Genomic DNA, 14,673 nt, shown 5'->3' with positions numbered 1-14,673 from the left:
AGTAAATTATTTTAAATATTGCACTTTAATACAGACATGGTGTCCAGCTACTAACCTTGAGGTGACCGGGGACTATTTATTAAAATAGGCATAATATCAGAATATTCTTTATTTACTTGGCCTATTGCCATGGCTTTGAATATATATCTCATTTTGGTGGGCACCTTGGTTCAAATAATTTGAAAATATAAGTATGAATAGCCCCTAGGAAACCACAGGGTTTTGCTTGTTTTGATTTAAAAGGGACATACTCAAACTATTGTAATAAAATGCATTTTGTGAAGGTGGGCCTGTTAGAAAGTCTTTACCCTGAAGAACCAGCTTTCCTACTATATTTTCTTTCGGGTGTAACTAGTTTAACTGACTTTTTAATTTTAAAACTTGGACTATATCTCCAGATTTTTAGACTGAAAATTCCATTCTTCAGTCCTTTTGAAAGATACCATGCTTTTAATAGCCCAAATGAATGGTTTTATCTTCTAATTTTATATATATATCTGTTTCTCACACTTGTAAAATCTTGGAAAGGAGGTGCTTAAAACTTTGCAAAGAATGAATTGTTACCCCAATTCAAAAATAATCTGTTGTTTTTAAATAGCCTTAGCTTTAAGGGATTATTTCCCAGGGGAGGGGGCAGGGCATAAAGTAAGGTCACTGCAAATCAGAATTATTGTAGTTCAGATTTGGACTTAAATCAGGACTTAACACTACTGTATTTAGATGTGGGGTTTGAATATATGGATTTCTTTTCAATACCTGTAAATATGGCTATATTCTTGTATTTGTACTGAAGTGTACAAAATAACACTAAAAAGTAATAAATATGTTTTGACTATATTGTGCAATTATTTCAGAACAGTCTGTTTTGAAAGTCTTAGAATGCATAATTTGCACTTAAAACCAAATACCAGATTACTGTTAGAATTTTAATAGCAGTTGTCATGTGTCAGTCGCAATATACCCGGTAATTTCTTAATTGCAGTATTTTAATAAAATTTTTGGCTTAAAAGTTGGGATTTTTAGACCCTGTTCTAATTTACTGTTACCCTTCTCTCCCTACCCCCCTGCTTTCTGAACTTGGGGGGTGCCCTAAATAGCAGTCAGTTTGGGTGTTATCCAGGCCCTTGGCTTTCAGAATGCCACTTTAAGGTTGATTTCATTGAACTTATCTTTAGTCTTGATCTCCTTTGAGCTCTCAACAAGTCAGTTTGGATGTTTGATTTCACATTGTAAATTCTTTAAAAAAGAACTCTTGATTTGTGCTTTAGACTTTATTCTCAGTAATTGGCACCACGATTCCTTCAGTTTCTCAACACCCAAATGGAGGAGTCATCCTTTATTTTTTTCTTTTAACACCCTCATCCTGTATTTAAGCCATCAAGATCCACAGGCTCTGCCTTCAAAATGTATTTGGAGCTGTAGCTTTTCACCGCCTTCCTGTTTACCTCCCTAGTCCAATCCACGATCATTGAACCAGACTGCTCCTGCAGTCTTTCTCTTACCTTACCTTTCTCTTTGTTTCTACTGCTAACTTGCACCACCACCACACATACAGTCTGTTCTCTACAACCATGAGAGGGAAATGAAACCACACATTCTTTTCAGTCCAGTAATTTCATGCTCAAAACAAAATTCAAAGATCCTACTGTGGTTTATGTGTTTTGGCCCCTAAAGATCACCACAATCTCATCTGCTAGTTTCTCCCTTGCTTGTTGCATTCATTCCCACCTCAGGTTTTTTGCATTTTCTCTGTCTGGCTTGCTACCCATTCAGGCTCTTCTCAAAAGTCACCTGATCTCCCATCTAAAAGGACATCACTATTCCTTCACTCTAGTTTTCTTCAAAAGAACAGTGTGGTACTTAGTACTCCATAAATACTTGTTGATTGAATTATGAATACTAAAGCACTATGGACAATTTAAGAAAATGTGCAGATTACTGAAAATTTTTAAATTTTTTCTTCAGATTTTCATTTTGCTCATCTCAGGAAATAGCAACTAGTTTTTTATCCTTTTAAGAAATTGTTGCGATTTACTATTTACCAAAACCTAACTGCATATCTGTTCTGTTAGCATTATGAGATATGGTCTCTCAGCAGGATAATCAGCTAAATCAGTAATAATTAGAGCTTCCTCTGAACACTTAGGAGTAAATAAGCCAATGAGAAGCAAGATGCCACTTCTGATGTGATAAACTTGGGGGGATGGACCAGCAGGAACAGGCCCTGCTTCTGAAGGGCACAACAGAGTGAGTCATGGGGGTTGGGAACTATGCCCTGGTTTCACAAGGTAGGACTCTTTGATGGCCCTGTATCTTTGGTACAGAGGATGCCTTGATACCCAACCAGGCCCTTCTGATTAATTTTTAGGACAGAGGTATAGGCAGGAAGCTCTCTTGAATCATGTTCTAAGATGTGTCACTAGAATATGTGTACTGCACATATCCACCATATGGAAAATGGCTCGGACTGAGAATTCTGTTTAAAGATTAAAGATTGACAGGCAGCACTTGATGTCAGTGTTCTTCATAAACACTTTTAAAACATAATTTTAAGGTGACTGTTAATTGCCCAATTTGATCAGCCTATATCGGTATGTTAGGATCACAGTAAATTGTATTACACCATCGAGGTAGCTTTGGGGTTACCATCTTAGATGAGAGGCAGAATGCAAGGGGTTTTTGTTTCTTGTGTACTTATATCCTCATTTCCTAGAAAAATTAGCACATAATAGGTGCTAAAATATTTTTGCATGAAATAAATACACTTTAAATATTTGCTTTGTAAGATTGGTCAATTTTGTGTTTATTATTTAAGATTAATATTTTCCAAAATATGTTTTTTAATTTAATTTTTTAATCCTCACCAGAGGACATGTTTTTCATTGCTTTTAGAGAAAGGAGAGAGGGAGAGGGTAACCTTGATGAAAGAGAGAAACATTGGTTGCCTCATGCACCAGGACTGGGCATTGCATGTGCCCACACCTGGGATTGAACCTGCAACCCAGGCGTTTGCCCCCATCAGGAATCAAACCTGGAACCCTTCGGTTACGGGACGATGCTCCAGTCAACTGAGCCACACCAGCCCGGGCAACATCTTCCAAAATATTTTAATTTTAAAAATTATTAAGGAGGTGAGCTTGAGCAGTTATTCTTATATTTCAAGTCAACAGGCTCTTGCTTAAATTTGACTTTTTTCATTTTAATTATTGACATTTTACTGTATGAGCTAAAACTGTTCAAGTGATAAAGTACCAATTTTAATTAGAGCTTCACTAATTACAGCTCTAATTTTTAAAATGCCAGTGCAGTCTCAGGCTATATCTCTCTATACAAGAGTTCCAAAGATGCCGTGTAAAATACTGATAATGGATTGCAGGATAAAATAGCTGATGAAATACTCCCCGTGTTTAACGAAAGTATTCAAAGTGCCGAAGTATTTCTCCACAAACATTGAAACAAAGAAGCACAAGCCCGTTGAAAGATGATGGCTGGACAAAGGAAGGCAGATAATTTTGGTATAGTTTAGCACATCTAATCACCCCTGAATTAGGGTCCAGTCAGAAAATGGAAGTCACCCTAGGCATTTCAAAAGGAGGGAATTTGAAACTGGTGGAGGGTAAAACTAAGGCGGGCCTGATGGAAGGAAAGATGAAGAGCTGGGAATATAGGCAGGTGGAGCAGCTCTTCTCCAGGGAGGTGGATCCAAGGAAAAGTTGCCATTGACCAAGATGCTTTCTAGAGCAAAGAGGGAGAAACCCAGGCCTTCCTCCTTCTAGCTCTGCTTACATTGGCAGAACTTACCCAGAAGCAAAAGAGTAAGAGCTTGTGGCATTCTCTGCAATGCTGAGAAAGGGAGAAAAATGAACCTGAGAGCAAACAAGCAAATAACCAGCACAACGTGTCCTCACTAGCAGAACAAGGCAAAAGAGGAAGTATGTCCATTTGAGCAATGTTTCCTAACAAAAGACAATGGAGCAGTATCTGAAGTTCTAAGAAGTGTCTAAGAAAATATGTTGCTACTTAAATATACTTAGTAAGTTCTCAAAATAACTCAGAAAATCTAACCAAGAGATAAAGAATGGTAGTAAAAGCACTGTTGGTGTTGCGAGCAATTTACACGTGCAACTACAGAACAATGGGAAATGCATGAGTGTAGTAAAATGTGGCTGTGTTTAGTAAAATGGGAGGTGGTGAGAAGATGGGAAGAAATACAAGTGAATTTCTGTATTTTTAACTAGGAGGTCCAATGTTCACTGATCAATAGAAAGGTACTATAGGCAAATCAGGTTCTTGCTCTAGTGAAGCTTACATTTACATGAAGGCAAAACCAAAACCAACATTTGAACAAGTAAATGCACAAAATATTTAGAATTCAATACAAAATTCACAATAAATACAGAAATGATCGCTGTGGAAAAAAGAAGGAAGTCTTACCTTTATAACAGTGTGGATGGGCCTGGAGAGTATTATGCTAAGTGAAATAAGCCAGTCAGAGAAAGACATATTATATAATCTCACTCATGGAGTCTAATGGACAAAATGAACTAACAAGCAAAAGAGTGACAGACTCATAGCTCGCAGGCTGGCAGCCATCAGGGGAGTGGGGCTGATGGGGATTGAAGGGATTGAGCAAATATGAAAAAACTCATGGACACTAACAACAGTGTGACAATTGCCAGGGGGAGGAAGGAGAATAGGAAGGGGGTTAAATGGTGATAGAAGGAGACTTGACCTGGGGTGGCGAACACACAATACAAAATAGATGTATAAAGGAATAAACAGTGAAAAAGCCCATTTGACATACCTGATCTTCAGTTGAACTCTTTCCTTGAACACAACGTATTATATTTTCTATGGTTACTTTTCCCACATGGTTTATGTTTATGTAACCAAATGTGCATACAGTACATGCAACACCCTTTTTTCACACAACTGATAGCATACTATGTATACTATTGTACAGCTTGATATTTTTACTTAGCAATATGTTTTGGAAATCATTTCATGTAAAAAGCTTTTTAATATTTTTTAACCTGCTACGTAGAATTTTATTGCATTGATGCACCATAGAAAGTCTGTTTTACCCAAATGTTATAAACATAATGTATTCTTAAGCGTTTTAATTGTTGCCAATATTAAAGGAGAAAAAATGGTAAAAATAAAAGAAGAAGAAAGAAAGTAATAGAGATCTACAAGGGTATGAGGGTGAGGGATTTTAGATCATGTGGTTACAAAAAGCTTGCCTGAGGATATGACCTTAGCTGAGGCATGGGAAATGAGAACAAGTCACTCATATGAAGTTCAACATTATATCGTGCTTAATGACAAGACACTAGAAGCAGTACTATAAAATTCAGACTATCATCTTTGTTATTTTCAATACTGTTTGAGAAATGCTAGCCAATGCAATTAGACAAAGAAATGAGCTGTAAATATGAAAGAGGAGGAGGGTACATTATAATTATTTTCACTCATCTATATTTGGAAAATAAAAATATTAAAGTATTCAGTAAGAGGGCTAATTAAAAGTTTAGTATGCAAACATCAATAGCTTTACTACATAGAAAATAAAATAGAAGTGAAGGTTTAATTTATTACAGCAATTAAATCAAGACATAGATTAGTCTGTTCAATAAGTGGTGTTGGGAAATCTGAATATTCACATACAAAATAATGAGATTGGACCCCCATTTTATACTACTCACAAAAATTAACTTGAAATGGATTAAAAACTCAAATGTAAGACCTGAAACTTTTAAAAGTAGGAAAAAGCACAGGGGAAATCTCCTTGACATAGGTCTTGGCAATGAAAATTTTGGATATGAAGCCAAAACCATAAGCAACAAAAGCAAAAATCAATAAGTGGAACTACATCAAACTAAAAAGCTGCACTGAAAGAGAAATAAAAGGCAATCTGTGGAGTGAGAGAAAATATTTGTAAGTCATATCTGACTAGAAGTTAATATCCAAAATACATGAGCAATTCAACAACTCAGAAAAAATAATCTGATTAAAAAGTGGGCAGAGGACCTGAATAGACATTTTTCCAAAGCAAACATAAATGACCAACAAGTACTTGAAGAGGTGCTCAATGTCACTGATCATCAAAGAAATGCAAATTCAAACCACAGTAAGATATCACCTCACACGTATTAGAATGGATATTAAAAAAAAGAAAAGAGGTAAGTGTTGGTGAGGATGTAGTAAAAACGGAAGCCTTGTGTACTACTGGTGGTGGGAATGTAAATTAGTACAGCCATTACGGAAAACTAGAGATTCCTCAAAAAAAAATAAAACTATATAATTCAATGATCTCACTTTGGGTGTATGTCTGAGGAAATTAAATCACTATCTATCTTAAAGAGGTATCTGCACCCCCATGTTCATCACAGCATTATTTGCAATAGCCAAAATATGGGCAGAACTTAACTGTCTGTCAATATATCAGTGGATTAAAAAAAAAAAAAAAAAAAAGGTATATATACAATAGAATATTATTCACCATAAAAAGGGAAATCCTGACAACAAGGATTAACCTGGAAGGCATGCTAAGTGCAATAAATTAGTGAAAGACAATTAGTGTATGATTTCACTTATATGTGCAATCTGAAAAAGCTGAACTTGCCCTGACTAGTGTGGCTCGGTTGGGCATCATTCTGCAAAACGAAAGGTCACCAGTTCAATTCCTGGTCAGGGTACATGCCTGGGTTGCAGGTTTGGTCCCTTTTTGGGACTCATGAGAGGCAACCCATTGATCTTTCTCTCCCTCCTTTTCTCCCTCCCTTTCCCTTTTCTGAAAGTAAATAAAGAAAATTTAAAAAATTAAGAAAGCTATGGACAAATCCTCAGGCCCCCATCTCCTATGTGGAGTGACTAAAAGGAAAAACAGTAGGCAGACAAGCTCTGGCAGACCTTTTTCAACTAGGACCAGCCTCATGAGGAAGTGAATAGGCTCTGCCCTACACAATATGACTTCCAAACACTCTTCTTCACTCAGTTACCTTAGAGAAAATTCACTGCAGGCCTGGAGAGAAAGGATGTAGATCCATGAGACCAGAGGCTTGATTACATAATGCCCTCCCCAGATTTTGTGTGGCTTGTAGGTGTTTCCAATTTCATGAAGGAATTGCAAAAATTTAAAACATTTACTTTATCGAAATATATGCCCTCAAGAATTTTTTTAGGTGACTGGAGTGATTAACTTAGGAAACAATGGCTCTCCTTTTCCTAAGCAAGAAGGCGGCATATGACTTGACTAGTCACGTTGAACAATTTTTGGATCAGCATCTAGTCTTTTCCGTCACTTGAGTTTCTCTCTATAAAGGGATATATAATGAAAAAGAATTACTACAGGGAAAATTGGATCTTCTCAGTGATTTCAACATGGTAGACTTTGTTACGGATGGATACAAAAACCTTTATTATGATGCTATTCCTCATGCTTGGAGAGAAAAAAGAACCACAGTTGTTGCACAACTGAAACAGCTTCAGGCAGAAACAGAACCAATTATGAACATGTTTGAATCTGGAAACTACAAAGTAAATGCAGTCAACCTGGGACAGTCAGCTGCTGTTTGACTACCTGGCGGACAAGCATGGTTTTAGGTAAGCATATTTAGATATACTCTACAGGTGTGCAAAATTCCAATACGAATGTGGGAATTACTCTGGAGCGGCAGAACATCTTTACTTTTTTAGAGTGACCCCAGGAACAGGCAGAAATGCTTTGAGTTCACTGTGGGGGGAAACTGGTCTCTGAAACTTAATGCAGAATTGGGGTGCAGCTGTGGAAGACCTGACACAGTTAAAAGAGACCACACATAATTTTGTGTGTGCCCCACTCCCATCTCTTCAGCAGTGAACAGGCTCATTCACCTCTCTCAGTTTTCTTCAACTGCCCCAAAGGGCACGATGACATTAATAATCTTCTCCTTTACTGGCAACAGTATCTTAATGCAATTCGGATGATGTGTCCACATACTCTTCGTTATTTGACTACAGCAGTCATAACTAACAAAGATGTTCAAAAGTGCCAGCAGGTGCTAAAAGATTTAGTCGAAGTTACTCAATAAGAGTCTTACAGACCCAAATACAGAGTCTGTTGAATGCTTATATGTTAACTTTGACTTTGGTGGGGCTCAGAAAAAGCTGAGGTAATGTGAACCTGTGCTTGTAAATGACTTCTTCCTGGTGGTTTGTCCTGAGGATTTCATGGAAAATGTTCATCTCTTCATACTTAAGACTTTTTGTCACATCGCCTAGTGTATCAGCATTAACATGTTGGCAGATGAACTGAACATGACTCTAGAAGGAGCTGAAAGGCAGATTGTAAATTTGATTAGGAATCCAAGACTGGATGCCAAGAATGGTTCTAAATTAGGCCATGTGGTTGTGGGTAACTGCAGTCTCGCCCTATCAGCAAGGGGTTGAAAAGACCCAAAGCCTTTCATTTAGAAGCCAGATGTTGGCGATGAATATTGAGAAGAAACTTAATCAGAATAGTAGGTCAGATGCTCCTAACTGGGCAACTCAAGACTGGCTTCTACTGAAGAACTGTAAAGAAAAAATGAAAACACTGTAAAGGAAACACGAAATAATAAAACCATTATATAAAGGGAGACAGACATGCATTTTAGAAACAACATATTAAGTATAATTTTTGGAGAATTTGAGTAAAATTGGCTCTGTTTCTTTAAAAGAAAAAAAGAAAAGAAAAGAAGGTGTGAAGATGGCAGCCAAATAGGTGGAAGCTGAGTCCTCTTGATCTTGCCCCCGACTCGGATACTTGACTGACCTTCAGAAAAATAAACTGAACATTCAACAAAATATTAGTTTATATGAAGTTTGGAAGCGAAGGAGTACAGAAGATGCTTCACAATGGGCAGTAAGGAGATTTTATAGGGTGAAGGGGGAATACCCCATACATGGCGCATGCAGCTGTGGATAGCCTAGTCAGAAATTGCAGCTTTGTGGCTTACTCTCCTCCCAGGGCAGAGAACCCCCAGATAAAAACACTCAGCAAAATGGGAATAGAAGGGGCATACCTCAATTAAATAAAAGCCATATATGAGAAACTTACAGCCAACATACTCAATGGGCATAAACTAAAAACTTTCACCCTAAGATCAGGAAAAAGACAAGGGTGTTGGCTTTCGCCACTCTTATTCAACATATTACTGGAAGTTTTAGCCACAGCAATCAGACAAGAAAAAGTAATGAAAGTCATCCAAATTGGAAAGGAGAAAGTAAAACTGTCATTATTTGCAGATACATGATAGTGTACATAGAAAACTCTATAGTCTCCACCAAAAAACTGCTCTACCTAGTAAGTGAATTTGTCAAAACAGCAGGATACAAAGTCAGTATTCAGAAATCAATGGCATTTTTTTTTTTGTACACCAACAATGAAATATCAGAAAGAGAAACTAAGAAAACATCCCATTTACTATAACAACAAGAAAAATGAAGTACCTAGGAATAAATTTAACCAAGGAGGTGAAAGACCTGTACTCGGAAAACTGCAGAACAATAAAGAAAGAAATTAAGTAAGATACATAAATGGAAGCAGATAGTGTGTTCGTGAATTGGAAGAGTTAACATCATTAAAATGTCTAGACTACCTAAAGCAATCTATATATTCAAAACAATTCCTATTGAAATATCAATGGCATATTTCAAAGATCTAGGATAAATATTTCAAAAATTTATATGGAACCAAAAAAGACCCCAAATAGCCTCAGCAATCTTGAAAAAGAAGAACAAAGTAGGAGAGATCACAATACCCAATATCAAACTATACTATAAGGCCACTGTAATCAAAACAGCTTGGTATTGGCATAAAAACAGACACATAGATCAGAGGAACAGAATAGAGAGCCCAGAAATAAACCCAAATCTCTGTGGTCAATTAATATTTGACAAAAGGGGCATGATCATACAATGGAGTAAGGATAGTTTCTTCAGTAAGTGGTGTTGGGAGAACTGGACTGGTACATGCAAAAAAATGAAACTAGACTACCATCTTACACCATACACCAGAATAAACTCAAGATGGATAAAAAACTTAAGTATAAGTTGCGACCACATAAAAATCCTGGAGGAAAACATAGGAAAATTTCAGTTATCCCACAGCAATATTTTGCCCATGTATCTTCTAGGGCAAGGGAAATAAAAGAAAGAATAAACAAATGGGACTACATCAAACTAAAAAGCATCTGCACGGCTAAAGAAACCATCATCAAAATGAAAAGGGAACCTACCATATAGGAGAGCATATTTACCAATGATGCATCTGACAAGGGTTTGATCTCCAAAATATATAAGAACTCATATGATTCAACACCAGGAAGACAATCCTATTAAAAAATGGGCAAAGGATTTGAATAAACACTTCTCCAGAGAGGACATACAGTGAGCCCATAGACATAAAAAGATGCTCAGCATCACTAGCCATCAGAGAGATGCATATTATAACCACAATGAGATACCACCTCACACCTGTCAGAATGGCTATCATTAATAAATGAACAAACAAGTGCTGGGGAGGATGTGGAGAAAAGAGAACCCCAGTGCACTGCTGGTGGGAATGCAGACCTTTGCAGCCACTGTGGAAAATAGTATGGTATTTCCTCAAAAATTTAAAAGTGGAACTGCCTTTTGACCCAGCAATTTCACTGCTGGGAATATACCCTAAGAATGCCAAATCACCAATTCAAAAGAACCTGTGCACCCCTGTGTTCACAGCAGCATTATTTTCAATAGCCAAGTGCTGGAAACAGCCTAGTGTCCATAAGTAAATGAGCGGATTAAAAAACTACGGCATGTTTACACAATGGAATACTACGCAGCAGAAAGGAAGTGTCTAGCGTTTAGAGGAGGGAATGGAGCTGCTCATGTGTAACAACCAGACAAGCGACAAACTGCTCAAAAAATGAGCCAGCTCAGCCCCCAGGGCTGACTCAAGGTCTTTGCTGCAGGCCAGTGCTGATGTCTTGGCAGCCTCTCTTTATGAGGACCCCTTACCTATCTCCTCTCTCTTCCAAATGATCACTCATGTTGATCATGGTATGAAGTCTTCTGTTTAACACTGTACAATGTACTATATTTTGTGTGGTTGGAGCCACTGAGCTAATTAAGCAGGGGAAAATCACTTGTCTCCAAGAAGGTCAAATTTTACCCTTATACCCTTGAGGTGGATGACTGGAATCCAGTTCTGTTTCAGTCAGCTTTGCCATAAGCAATTCATAGCCCCTAGAAGGGAAGGGCATGCAAGGTCCACATTTCTGAGTTTGGTATCTGAATTTGGACTGTTGTCTAAACTCTCTTCTTACACATCTCAGTGATGCTTATGACTTTATTTTGAAAACTATTGAATGTACAGAAAGTTGAAAGATCTGTGCAATGAACAGATCTAGATTCAGTAATTGACAGTGTCACATTCCTGTCACTCTGCCTCTCTTTTTCCCAAACCATTTGAAAGCCAGTTGCGGACATTGTGGCACTTACCCCTACACACTTTAGTGTGACTCTCCTAAGAATATGATTATTATCCTACAAAACCACAACTCATCATGAAAACAAGTATAATTTGATGGAACTTGGGGGTTAAGGAAAATTAGAGAATTATTTATATGGAGGGCAAAGCAGGGCTGATTTGGCTTTCCATTGTATAAGGGAGATTCTAGAATCATTCCTTATAAACATACTTGAAAGTTTGACAATGAGCATATTCTCTTGCAGCCAGAAAAAACAAAACAAAACAAAAAAAGTGTTAGAAACTGCATCAGGACCAGTAGATTCAGCAGTGTGTGACCTCTGTCTGGGCTCCTCTTGGGTCTGGGACATCCCTCTGCTGACACCAAGTGTCAGTTTTGGGCTACATTCAGCCTTAATCATTCCAATTGGCTAGAAGCTCCCCCAAAAAACTTAGGGATGAAACTAAAGAAGAATGGTTACATTTTCAAAATAACTGTTAGACCTGTGAGCAGCCACCAAAGAGATATGAAGGGGGAAAATGACGGAGAACTTACTTTCATGAAGACACTTCCTTTGCGGGGCTATATAAGTGCACTGGCTCAGGATTTCTGACCTACTGGACACAAACCAGGTTGTGTCCCTTTGGAGCTGACTTGCCATGGATCAGCCACTTGTTCCGGAGAGGCTCAGTTTCGTTTTATCACATGTAGGACTGCTGGGAGGGACAAATATGACAATGTGGAAAGCCTTTGGCATGGTGCAAGTGTGTGCTCCATGTTGGTTCTAGTTATGATTATTCATTTGTCTACACAGTCAGGACTTTTAGACTTAGTCACATCAGGCAGCTACCAGCTGAGCCCCTGGTGCCTAAAGAATGGTAATGAGTCTCAGAAATGCCAAACCGACTTGTATTGGCAAATACAGCCACATTTGTTGGGCTAAAAGGGCAGATCCTGAAGTCCAATAATTTATCAAGTACCTACTATTCCTTAGCTGATTGCACAACATTGTCTGTATAACCAATGCAACATCCTGTAGGGTAGATAACTCATTCACCTGCACAAGTAGTGATTGGGTGGTTGGGAGTTAAACCAAGGTCTTTGAATCAGACCAAGCTGCTCACCACACTGTGCTTTGTCTGAAGAGACTGCCTCCAGGGGCTTCTCCCTGACCTTTCTTCCGTTTTGGCTGAAACCAATGAGGCCAGACTAATTTCAGTTTTGCAGTAATCTCTGAGATTCAAACATACCTGAAATTCCCAGGAGGGGTGCTTCACCAGCGACTCTGGGAGTCACGTGAACACCAGCTGTGGGGATTCATTTCCTGAGTGACAAGTTGTGATGTCTGTTGGTAAAGAGACATGCTTTTTTGTCCAATTATGTAACACATATTAATTGAGCATCTTCTCATGTGCCAGAAAAACAGCCTAGGTACTTGGAATATATCAGTGAACAAAAAATCCCCTGCCCTGCCTGAGGCACATGCAAGATTGCACAGGGAAAGAGATATAATGTCATAGATAAGTGTAGTATATGGTGAGTGAGAAGGTGATAAGTGATACAAAAAAAAAAAAAAAAAAGAGCAGCTCTGGCCAGGTGGCTCAGTCAGTTGGAGCATCATCCCATACACCAAGAGGTGTGCATTCAGTTCCTGGGCAGGGCATATACCTAGGTTGTGAGTTCAATCACCAGTCAGGGTGTGTATGGGAGGCAACTGATGTTTCCCTCTCATATTGGTGTTTCCCTTTCTCTCTTTCTCTCCTTTCCCCCTTCCTCTCTCTCTAAAATCAATAAAAAACATATCCTCAGTGAGGATTAACAATAAAAACCTACCTGAAGTTAATAAAATTTTTAAAAAGATTTTATTTACTTTCAGAGAGAGAGGAAGGGAGGGAGACAGAGAGAGAGAGAAACGTCGTTGTGTGAGAGAAACATCAATCAGTTGCCTTTTGCTCGCCCCCAACCAGGGACTTGGCCTGCATCCCAGGCATGTGCCCTGACTGGGAATCGAACCAGTGACTTTTTGTTTTGCAGGCTGGTGCTCCGTCCACCAAGCCACATTAGCCAGGGCTGAAGTTAATTAACTTAAGGGGAAAAAAGGAGAGCAGAATAAGAAAATCCAGATATGTCAGTGGTGGAAGAACTGACTACCATTTTAAATAGATGATCAGGGTTGACATTGTCAGGTGGTGACACGGAATCCAAGGCCTGGAGGAGATGAGTGAGTTGGCCATATCTGGGGGACATCAAGAAGAAGAGGAGTTTGAGCAAAAGCCCCAGGCCAGAGCATGCCTAGTGTCTGGTGGGTGGAGAGGTCAGCGGGTACTGACAGGAGATGAGTGTAGATAGGCAACACCATCTAGGTCACGTGAGCATTGCAGGTAGCCTGAGGACCTTGGCTTTTACTCTGAGTGTGATGGAGCCATTGGAGGGCTTTAGTCAGAGCAGTGATATGATCTGACGTACATTTTAAAGGGCTGTATGTTGAGAATGGACTGAATGGGGGATGGTGGTGAGGAGGAGAAGCAGGAATACCCTTTAAAAGACTATGGCAATAATCCAGGTGTGCTGATGCTGGGAGCTTGGACCAGGCTGTGGCAGCTGCAGTTGTGACAAAAGTAGGATTTCGAGAAGATTGTGAGGGCAGCCTGATGACTTGGATGCATGGTGTAAGAGAAAGAGAGAAGACAAGAATGATCTTAAGGTTTCTGGAAGAATGAAGTTGCCCATGAGTGAGATGGGGAGATTGCCCCAGTTCTTTATAGCACACAGCACAGCTTTGGGACATTGAAGGCTATGAACGACAGACACACTGTCACTTTTGGCACCTTGCAGCACTGGGGGCAATGGGAGGCAGCATCCATGCAGGGGTCCAGTGATCCAGTAGAAGGACCCTGTTTCCACCACTTAGCCCAGTAGCCACCAAGTGATTTAAAAGAGCAGGATGTCCCTTCTGCTCCTTCCCTATAGCCCCTTACAAGCTTTGCCTGTGGTTCTGGATACTCCACATAAAACCTGAGGTTGTGGCCCCAAAACTGTCTCTGCAGCTGGAAAGCTGCCTACTCACCTGTTCTGTGAGTAGAAGAGACAGTTTCTGGGATGGATATGGTGCAAGAGCTCTTCACACAAGTGTTAAGGTCTGGCATCCATTCTTGGCAGAGAGGGTACCCATCCAGCTAGTGATGCCTTCTCACGCCAT

General features: G+C 39.1%; 1 pseudogene; it reads left to right on the top strand.

Annotated features, from left to right (window-relative positions):
- Positions 1 to 7,212: 7,212 nt before the first annotated feature.
- On the top strand, positions 7,213 to 8,581 carry LOC150019774 (eukaryotic translation initiation factor 3 subunit E pseudogene; annotated as a pseudogene).
- Positions 8,582 to 14,673: the final 6,092 nt, after the last annotated feature.

The sequence above is a fragment of the Furipterus horrens genome, unplaced genomic scaffold (genome assembly GCF_987537825.1).
Source record: "Furipterus horrens unplaced genomic scaffold, mFurHor1.1.pri manual_scaffold_2, whole genome shotgun sequence".
Taxonomy (NCBI): domain Eukaryota; kingdom Metazoa; phylum Chordata; class Mammalia; order Chiroptera; family Furipteridae; genus Furipterus; species Furipterus horrens.
This window is presented reverse-complemented; position numbering and strand designations above follow the sequence as displayed.